At 47.0% G+C, this 9,794-nt stretch overlaps 1 non-coding gene across 1 annotated transcript; it reads left to right on the forward strand.

The window, feature by feature from the left end:
* The first annotated feature begins 521 nt into the window (after positions 1-521).
* LOC121100546 lies at positions 522-674 on the forward strand. Its single transcript, XR_005832303.1, has one exon. It is a non-coding gene; the product is annotated as a 5.8S ribosomal RNA (ribosomal RNA).
* The last annotated feature ends 9,120 nt before the right edge of the window (positions 675-9,794 follow it).

Genomic DNA, 9,794 nt, shown 5'->3' on the forward strand with positions numbered 1-9,794 from the left:
GCGGCCTGTGGTCCCCTCCCCCCCCGCCTCGCCTGTCCCCCACACCCTGTCCAGGTACCTAGCGCGTCCCGGCGCGGAGGTTTAAAGACCCCTTGGGGGGTCGCCCGTCCGCCTCGGGTCGGGGCGGTCGGGCCCGTGGGGAGGAGTCCCTTCTCCCCCAGACTCCGCCGCCCACCCCCCCCGGGGGCCGGGGTTGCCGCGCCACGCCACGGTCCTTGCGGCCGTCGGGAGGGGGCTACCCGGCGGCCGTCGTGCCGTGCGTGCGCGTGTGCCCCGTGTCCTCGGTGTGTGGGGGTGGTAGGTGGGAACCCCCTGGGCGCCTGTGGGGTTGTCCGAGCTCGCCCCTCGCGTTGGGGGGCGCTGGCTGGATGCCCTAGTTGTCCAACCTTTCCGACCTTCTCGGAGTCTGATCTCGTTTGTGTCTACTGGCCGGCCCGAGGCACCCTCCGGGGAATGTGCTGTGCCAGAGGGGGGGACCTCCCCTCCGGGGGTTGGCCCCCTTGAATGCTCAAAACTCGTACGACTCTTAGCGGTGGATCACTCGGCTCGTGCGTCGATGAAGAACGCAGCTAGCTGCGAGAATTAATGTGAATTGCAGGACACATTGATCATCGACACTTCGAACGCACTTGCGGCCCCGGGTTCCTCCCGGGGCTACGCCTGTCTGAGCGTCGCTTGACGATCAATCGCTCCCCTGGGGGTCTCTTGCCCCACGGGGTGGCGCGGCTGGGGGTTTCCCTCGCAGGGCCTGTTCTGCCGGTGCCCGCGCCTCACCTGCCCGTGGGCCCGTCCCCGGGTGGGGAGGGGTCGGCTCGGCTGCCGGGCCCTCCGTCCCCCTAAGTGCAGACACGGTGGCCTCCTCCGCCCCGTGCCCGGTCCCCGCTGCCGGCCTCCCCACCCCCGCCTCGCCCCGCCGGGTCCGCCCGGCGGTGGCGCGTGTGGGACGTGGGGAGGTGTGGGAGAAGGGGGGCCGGTGCCGGGGCGGGGGGCGGCGCCGCCCGCGAGAACGGGAGAGAGGAGAGCTCGCGCTGAGGGCCGTGGCCGCCGCGGTCCCTCTGGGGGAGATCCCTCGCGCCGCACGCGGTCTTGGGGTCGCCTGGGTTGTGCGTGGGGGGGGGTTCGCGGTCCCGTGCCGTGCCGGTCGCGGTCTGTCCGGGTTGGAGGGGCCCGGATCCGGAACGCCGTCGGTCTTGCCGCCGTGCCCCCGGCGGCGACCGCGGTTGTCCCGGCCGGGCTCCCCCGCCTCCCGGGCCGCCGCCGCGCGTCCGGGGTCCGCGCCCACCCCTCCGTCCCCGCCGGCGATCCCGGCCTTCGCCCTGTCGGGGCGGCTCGCGCCGAGGCCGAGTCGCGCGCGGGGCCGCGCCCCGGGGATGCGTGCCCCGGCGGCGGCCCGCGGGACGCCGTATGTATTGTTTGATGTTACTTGAAGGGGCAGCACCATTCTGACACCATTGATTATTACATGGGCATGTGTGGACCTTTCCCCCAGGCCTACACACACCCAATGTTGGAGGCTGGATCAAAGTGGCTGGAGGAGTTCGATGTTAGTTGAAGGTGCTTTTCCTGTACACAGTGGTTCACACAATAAGGATGGGGCAGAGTCCCTGAGATTCCAGAACCTTTTCTTTTTAATGCTTCCATATTCGTAGGAGATGATGTTAATTGTTAATGCTATTCTGTAAAGTGGTGTTGTCTAAGGATAGGTATTTCCTTCGATTCCACCTCCACCTTGGTTCATGTTTCCATAGTGAATGTGATGTCTGGTTACAAAAGGGGTTCTTTGCTGTACACTGTTGTTTCTTAGATATATGTCTGTGGTGTTTTCAAGGATTCATACACTCCCTATTTTCTGAAGGATGTATCATAGCAGTGATGTTAGTTGAGGGCTGTTCTATACACTCCCGGTGCTATTTCTTGCCAGATAGTGTACGTAGACATTTCAATGCTTCCCAACTACTTTGATTCATGCTTCCTCTTCATAATCGATTAGATGTTCCTGGTGGACATTATCTGACACACTCTGTTTTTAGAGAGGCGTGGTGTGACATTTCCCTAGGACTACAAACCCAATTGAGAAGGGACACTTGGTGCATGAGGCAGCTTTAGTTGAAGGATGGTTCCAGACACTGTTGCTGTCTATTGCTATAAGAATGTGGCACAATGTCTATAGTTTCCAAAAACTCACTCATGGTGAACTCTTTCTTTACTCATGAAAGATGATGTTCGCGGTTCTTCCTTGTATAGTGTTGTGTCTCAGAGGTAAAGTGTGTTTGGCACTTACTATTGTTGTGGTTTCCATTTCGCCACTCACTTTTGTTACGCTTCCATATTCATGAATGATGATGTTAGGGTACGTGAGTTCCCCGTACACTGTTGTTTCTTGCAGATGTTTATGCATTGCTACATTGCCACAATCACCTATGATTGGGATTCAACATTTTACTTTCAAAAATATTGTAATAATGTTGTAAGATGGCTCCTGTACACTGTTGTTTCCAGCTATGAGTTCTGTAGAGGCCTTACTTAATGATACCATAACCACTTGATTCTGCTTCCATCTTCAAGAAGGCTGATGTGTGAATTTAAAGTGCATTATCCTGAAACCGTTGTTTATTAGCTGGCAAGTATGTGGACCTTTCCCCAGGCCTACACACCCACGCAATGTTGAATAGGGATCTGTATTGAGGAGGTCATGTTATTAAAGGTGTTTTCCTGTACACGGTTTATTACCAATAAGGATGTAATAACCTTTGAGATTCCAGAACTTTTTCATTAATGCTTTCTTATTCTTGAAAGATGATGTTAATTGTTAGTGCTACTCCTCTAAAGTGATGTTGTTCACCTAGGGCTAGGTATGTGGTCCTCTTCTGATACCACCTCCACATTGGTTCACATATTTGCCATGTGTGTGAATGGATGTCCTTTTGTAAGGGGTTCTTGCTGTACACTGTTGTTTCTAGATAGTATGTATGCGGTGCTTTTGGTGATTCATACACCCTATACTGGAAGGCATGTAGAATCAACAAGGAGGGCAGATGTTAGCGCTTAGAGGGGTGTTCCTATATACCGTTGTTTTCGCCAGATATGTACGTAGACCTTCCTGGGTAATGCTTCCAGAACCATTTTGTCATGCTTCCCTATTCACCATATACATTAGACATTATCTTGACACCAAGTTGTTTCTAGAGATAAGTGGTGGACGTTTCTATTTCTTTACAAATCACTTAAACCCACCGAAGGTATATCTATGGCATGAGTGTAGTTTTAGTTGAAGGACACTTAGACACTCTTGGGTTCCAGTTACAAATGTGGCAATAATGATCATGTTTCCATACCAGTATGGTAAGTGGAACTCCTTCCTTTGCCTAAGTGAAATATGATTTTCTCTGGTCTTTGTATAATGTTTTGTCTCAGAGATAAGTGTTTGGCAATTTCATCAGGCTTACACGATCACTTTGATTAATGCTTCCATATTCATGCGAATGACATGTTAGTTATCTGGGTTCCCTTTATGTTGTTTCTTACAGATAAGTTTGTGTCATTTAAAATTACATTGCCACAAACTAATTCTACCATAAGTATGACTCCCAACATTAATAAAGATATTGTAATGCCAAAGATGGTTCACACTGTTGTTTCTCAGGTATATGTTCATAGGCCTTTTACCACTAATGGTGCCATAACCACTTTGATTCACATAGCTTCCATCTTCAGGAAGGCTGATGTGATTTGAAGGGCATTATCCTGACATCTTTGCTTTTAAAGCAGGTATGGACCTTCCTCAGGCCTACACACACCCAATGTTGAATAGAGATCTGTATTGAGGAGGCTGATGTTAGTTGGCGTGTTTTCTCTCTGTACACTCATGGTTCATTACTGATAAGGATGGGGGCAGCTAGTCCTTGAGATCTTGTCTTTTTGATAAATGCTTTCCATATTTGAGGAAAGATGACGCACTGTTAATGCTATTGTGTAAAGTGGTGGCCACGGTTCAGATATAGGTATGTGGCTTCCTTCTGATTCCACCTCCACCTGGTTCATGTTTCCATATGGGAAATGGTGATGTCCAAGGGTTCTTTGCTGTTCACTGCATTGTTTCTTGGAATATGTGATCCTTTGGTGATTCATACACTCCTATTTTCGAAGGCATGTAGAATCATGAGAGAGTGATGTTAGTTGAGGGCGGTTCCTATACACTGTTGTCTTACCTATATGTGCATAGACCTTTCCTATTGCTTCCACAACCACTTTGATTCATGCTTCCTCTTCATAAATCGATGATGGCACTAAGCTGGATATTATCTTTTTTATTTTTTTGGGTTTCGTACATTGTTTTATCATTACATTTAATCATCCTATATGGTGGTAACCCCACCCACATTCACAATAGGTTTTTTTAATAATATTTATTTTGTTATGTTAGTCACCATACAGTACATCCTCAGTTATTGATGCAATGTTCCATGATTCACATTTGCATATACCCAGTGCACTATGTAATATGTGCCTTCTAATATTCATCACCGACCTATCCCAAACCCCAACTCCCTCCCCTGGCCTCCTCACTTTGTTTCCCCAGAGTCCACAGTATCTCATGGTTCATTCCCCTTCTGTTTACCCCCCTTCATTTCCCTTCCTTCTCCTACTTCTCAATCTTCCTATTTATGTTCCATAAATGAGTGAACCCATATAATTGTCTTTCTCTCTTTTTCTGACTTATTGCACTTAGCGTAATCTCCCCTCCAGTCCCGTCCATGTTAAGCTGCAAAAATATTGTGTAATCGTTCTTTCTGATGGCTGAGTAGTATTCCATTGTATATAAGTGGACTACATCTTCTTTAATCCAGTCTGTGGTGCCAATCCAGTCATCTCAGCTCCTTCCACGATTTAGCTATTGTGGACAATGCTGTTAAAGAACATTGGGGGTATATGGTCTTTCTCACTACGTCTGTATCTTTTGGGGTAAATACCCAGTGCAGTGCAATGGCTGGGTCATAGGGTAGCTCAATTTTTAACATTTTAGGGGACCTCCACTCTGTTTTCCAAAGTGGCTTTTACCAACTTGCATTCCACCAACAGTGTAAGAGGGATCCCCTTTCATCACATTCTCTGGAACATTTGTTGTTTCTGCCTTGTGGTCCTGCTTTTGCCATTCTAACTGGTGTAAGGTCGTAGCTCAGTGTGTGTGGTTTTGATTTTGAATTTCCCTGATGGCTAATGATTTGAACATTTTTCTTGGTGTCTGTTAGCCATTTCTGTGTCTTCGTTGGAAAGAGTCTATTCATCTTCTGCCCAGTTGATTTGTTTATTTGTTTCTCACGTAGTGAGTTTGAGATACCTCTTGTAGATCTTGGATACTCAGTCTTTAATCTGTAGTGTCATTTTTTGCAAATTTATTGTCGCACTCATGGGCCTCCTTAGTGTTTTTTTTTTATTGTTTCCCTTGGCTGTGCTAGCTTTTTATTTGATGAAGTCCCACAAGTTCATTTTATCTTTTTGTTTCATTTGCCTTTGGAGATGTGTAATGAAAAAGGTTGCTTTTGGCCGTATGTCGTAGAGGTTGTTGCCTATGTTGTCCTCCAGGATTTTGATGGATTCCTGTCGCACATCGAGAGGTCTTTCATCCATTTGAGCTTATCTTTGTGTATGGTGTGAGTAGGGTCGTTTCATTCTTTTGCATGTAGCTGTCCAATTTTCCCAAGAACTCATTTATTGAAGAGATTGTCTTTTTCTACTGGGATGTTTTTTCCTCAAGTCAAAATATTAGTTGCCCAAAGAGCCAAGGGTCCATTTCTGGGTTCTCTGTTCTGACCCATTGGTCTATGTGTCTGTTTTGCCAGTACGTTGTTCTGTGATCACAGCTTTAGTGCCAGCTTGAAATCCGGCATTGGGGATGCCCCCGGCTTTGCTTTTCCTTTCAACAATTCCTTGGCGATCTGGGCCTTTTCTGGTTCCAGAAGCAAATTTAAGGGCTGTTTGTTCCAGTTCTTAAAAAATGTCATTGGTATTTTGATTGGGATGGCATTGAAAGTGTAGATTGCCCCAAGTAGCATGGACATTTTAACTATGTTAATTTTCTGATCCATGAGCATGGAATATTTTTCCATATTTTTGTAAGCCTTCTTCATTGTCTTTCACATTTGTAGTTTTTGTGAATACAAATCCTTTACGTCTCTAAGTTGCTAATTCCCCAAGATAACGATGGTTTTTGGTGCTATTGTAAATGGAATGAATTTCCTAAGTAATTTCTTTATTCAATCTCATTATTGCATAGAAATGCAACTTATAAGCATTGATTTTTTATCATCCCTCCACATTACCGAATGTTCTTATAACTCTTAAATAGTTTGGGAGTGGATTCTTTGGGTTTTCCATATAGAGTATCATGTCATCTGCGAAGAGACAGTTTGACTTCTTCTTGCCAATGTGGATACCTTTATCCCTTTGTTGTCTGATTGTTGTTGCCAGACTTCATACTTATGTTGAACAATAGTGGTGAGAGTGGGGTAGGAGTTAAGATTTAAGGAGTAGGGGGACCCCCTTTTTCGCCGGTCCTGAGCTGAGCTGGATAGGTACCACAGGACCAGCTAACTATGGAATCAGCCTGAGACGCAGGAAAGATACATCTGATTCACAAATGGAACATCTCCAGCGCCTGAAAGTATTGAGGTACGAAGCGGGGAGCCGTGAAACCGTGCACAGATATCAGAAGATAAACGGCAGGAGCCGCCGTTGCTTCAGGCCGGGAAGCAGCAGCCACCTGCACGGAAAGGGCAGATCACTTGGAAGGCACCCGTGAGAGAACAGACTGAGACCGGTAAGCCGAGCGCGCGCCACCTCAAACATCTCTCGCGGAACACTGCTACCCCGGTGTGCTCACGGATCCAGACTGAGACCGGGAGCCTCAGAGCACATGCAGGGCGGCTCGTGGCCGGCAGGCCACCCAAGTGCATGGGGGGGGAGCAGGTCACGGTGGGCAACGAAACAGCAGACTGAGACCCTGAACAGGTAACGACCTCCAGGCTTCACGGAACTCCTGAATCCCGGGAGTGCGCGGGGTGGCTGGGCGACTGGTGGCTGGCGGCGTTAGGGAAACACAAACGACAGAGACATGCCGGCGTTGGTGCGAGAGCAGGGATGCCGGGCAGGTGGGGGCGCACATCCTGGGACGCTGCAGGGCTGAGCAGCACCAACAGTAACGGAGTTAAAGTACAGAACATCAGTGGAGAATGGGACGCAATCCCCTCTGTTCTGCTTATAATTCGCCTCTGCTGCTCTGACTCTCAGAAGAGACACACAGCAGACCACCAGAAAGCCGCTGGGCAGAAAACAAAGCCTAGTGCAATACTCAGCTCACAGTGCTCATCCCCATCCCCCTGTAGACATGGAGATCTACCTGTGGGTTTTGAGTATTGGTGTGGCAGGCCCTCCCCCCAGAAACACATCATTGCAGAAGGCAGGCTGAAAAAATCAAGAACCGTGGGCGCCTGGGTGGTGTAGTCATTGAGCGCCCGTCTCCGGCTTAGGGTGTGATCCTCGTCTCCGGAAAGGAGTCCTCATCGGGCTCTCCTCCGCTCGGGAGCCTGCTTCCTCTCCCACTCCCCTGTTTCTGTTCCCGCTCTGCTGATCAACAATGTCTCTCTCTCTCTCTATCAGATAAATAAATAAAATCTTTAAAGAAGAAGCCCACATCCCTAAGAACCCAATAAAACAAGGGGCATGGCCTGGGGACCTAGTCCAGGCTCTGGACAACCTCTCAACCTCTCCCCTATCAGAATGACAAGAAGGGAGAAGCCCCCCAGCAAAGGAAAGAGACAGTGAGTCTGTGGCCTCTGCCACAGAAATAATGCATATGGATGTAACCAAATCTTATCAGAAATGGAATTCAGAGTAACGATTGTCAAAATGGGATGAGTAGAATTGAAAAGTATTAACGGTGCTGTTACTGGAGGAATATAGGAATCCCTAAGGACAGAAATGAGAGCGAATCTGACAGAAATTAAAAATTCTATGAGCCAAATGCAGGCAAAACTAGAGGCTCTGATGGCCAGGGTCAATCTAAGCAGAGGAAAAAAAGTTAGTGAATTGGAGGATGGGTTAATAGAGGAAAAACGAAAAATAGAAGTTAGATGGTCTTAAAGCATCCAAGCCCACGAATGGGTTACGTGGGAGATTACTGACTCAACAAAACGTTCCAATGTCAGAATCATCGGCATCCCCGAGGGGGTGGAGAAAAACAGAGGTCTAGAAGAGATATTTTGAACAAAATTGTAGCTGAAAACATCCCTAATCTAGCGAGGGAAACAAACACCGGTGGTCTGAGGCAGAGAGGGACCCCCTCCCAAGCTCAACCATGACAGACCTACACCACGTCACGTCATAGTGCATTTGCAAATATGAGATCCAAGGATACAGTATTGAAAGCAGCCAGGGCAAAGAAATTTCTCACGTACTGGCAAGGCAAAGGCAGAATACGCCAGACCTGTCTATACAGACCTGAAATGAGAGAGAAAAGGGTTGGGGGCATTTTCAAGCTCTTTCAGAGAAAACATGTGCCAAGGATCCTTCATCTGTAAGCAAGGCTGTCATTCAGAATTGATGGAGAAATAAAGACACCAGAATCGCCAGTCATTAACCAATTTCGTGAACCACAAACCAGCCCTACAGGAGATATTATAAATTTATAAAGGTAAAAAGGCCCCAAGAGTGATATACACAAAAAGAAAGTTACAACCAATACAAACAAAGACTTGCACTGGCAACATGGCATCATTAAAATCATATATCTCTCGAAGTTCTAGTGCCAATGTGAATGGTTTGAACTTCCCATAAAGTGCCACAGGGTTGCAGATTGGATAAAAAGAAATGACCATCCATTTGTTGCTCACAGGAGACTCATTTTGAACCTAAAGATGCATTCAGACTGAGAGTAAGGGCTGGAGTACATCTTTCACTAAATGGACCTCAAAAGAAAGCTGGGGTAGCAATTCTCATATCAGATAGATTGATTTTAAACTAAAGACTATAGGTGAGACATAGAAGGGCAAATTATATTATTCTTATGAAGGCCCAAACAGTGGGATATGACAATTATAAATATATATGCCCCCAACAGGGGAGCAGCAAGATACACAAGCCAACTTCCTAACCACAATAAAGAGACATATAGATAAAAAATACATTAATAGTAGGGACCCTCAACACTACTCAATTATCAGAAATAGAACACTCCTGGCAAAAAAAAACTAAGCAAAGAATCAAAGGCTTTACACTTGGACGAGTTGGAGCCATAGATATATATAGAACACTACACTCTAGAACCAAAGAATACTGCTCATTCTATTCTAATGCCCATGGAACATTCTCAAGAATAGACCATGTCTGGACACAAAACAGAAGTCTCAACCGATACCAAAAGATTGAAATTATCCTGCATATTCTCAGACCAACACTCCCCCAGTCTGGAACTCAACCACACAAGGAAAACTTGAAGAACTCGAACACTTGGGGACTCAAGAACCATCCTGCTAAAAATGACTCCTCGATAAACCAGGAAATCAAAAATCAGTTTAAACAATTTATGAAGACCAATGAGAATGAAAATACAACGGTCCAAAAACCTATGGGATACTCCAAAGGCAGTCCTATGGCGGAAATACATAGCCATCCGGGGCTCTCACTCAAAAGAATAGAAAAATCTAAAATGCAGTTTTTATATTCTCAACTCAAGAAGAACAGCAACAGATGGAGTAGGCCTAATCCACGACACGAGGAAGCAGTTGACCAAAAATTAG

Source organism: Ursus maritimus, unplaced genomic scaffold (assembly GCF_017311325.1).
Source record: "Ursus maritimus isolate PB19 unplaced genomic scaffold, ASM1731132v1 scaffold_4, whole genome shotgun sequence".
NCBI classification, from domain to species: Eukaryota; Metazoa; Chordata; class Mammalia; order Carnivora; family Ursidae; genus Ursus; species Ursus maritimus.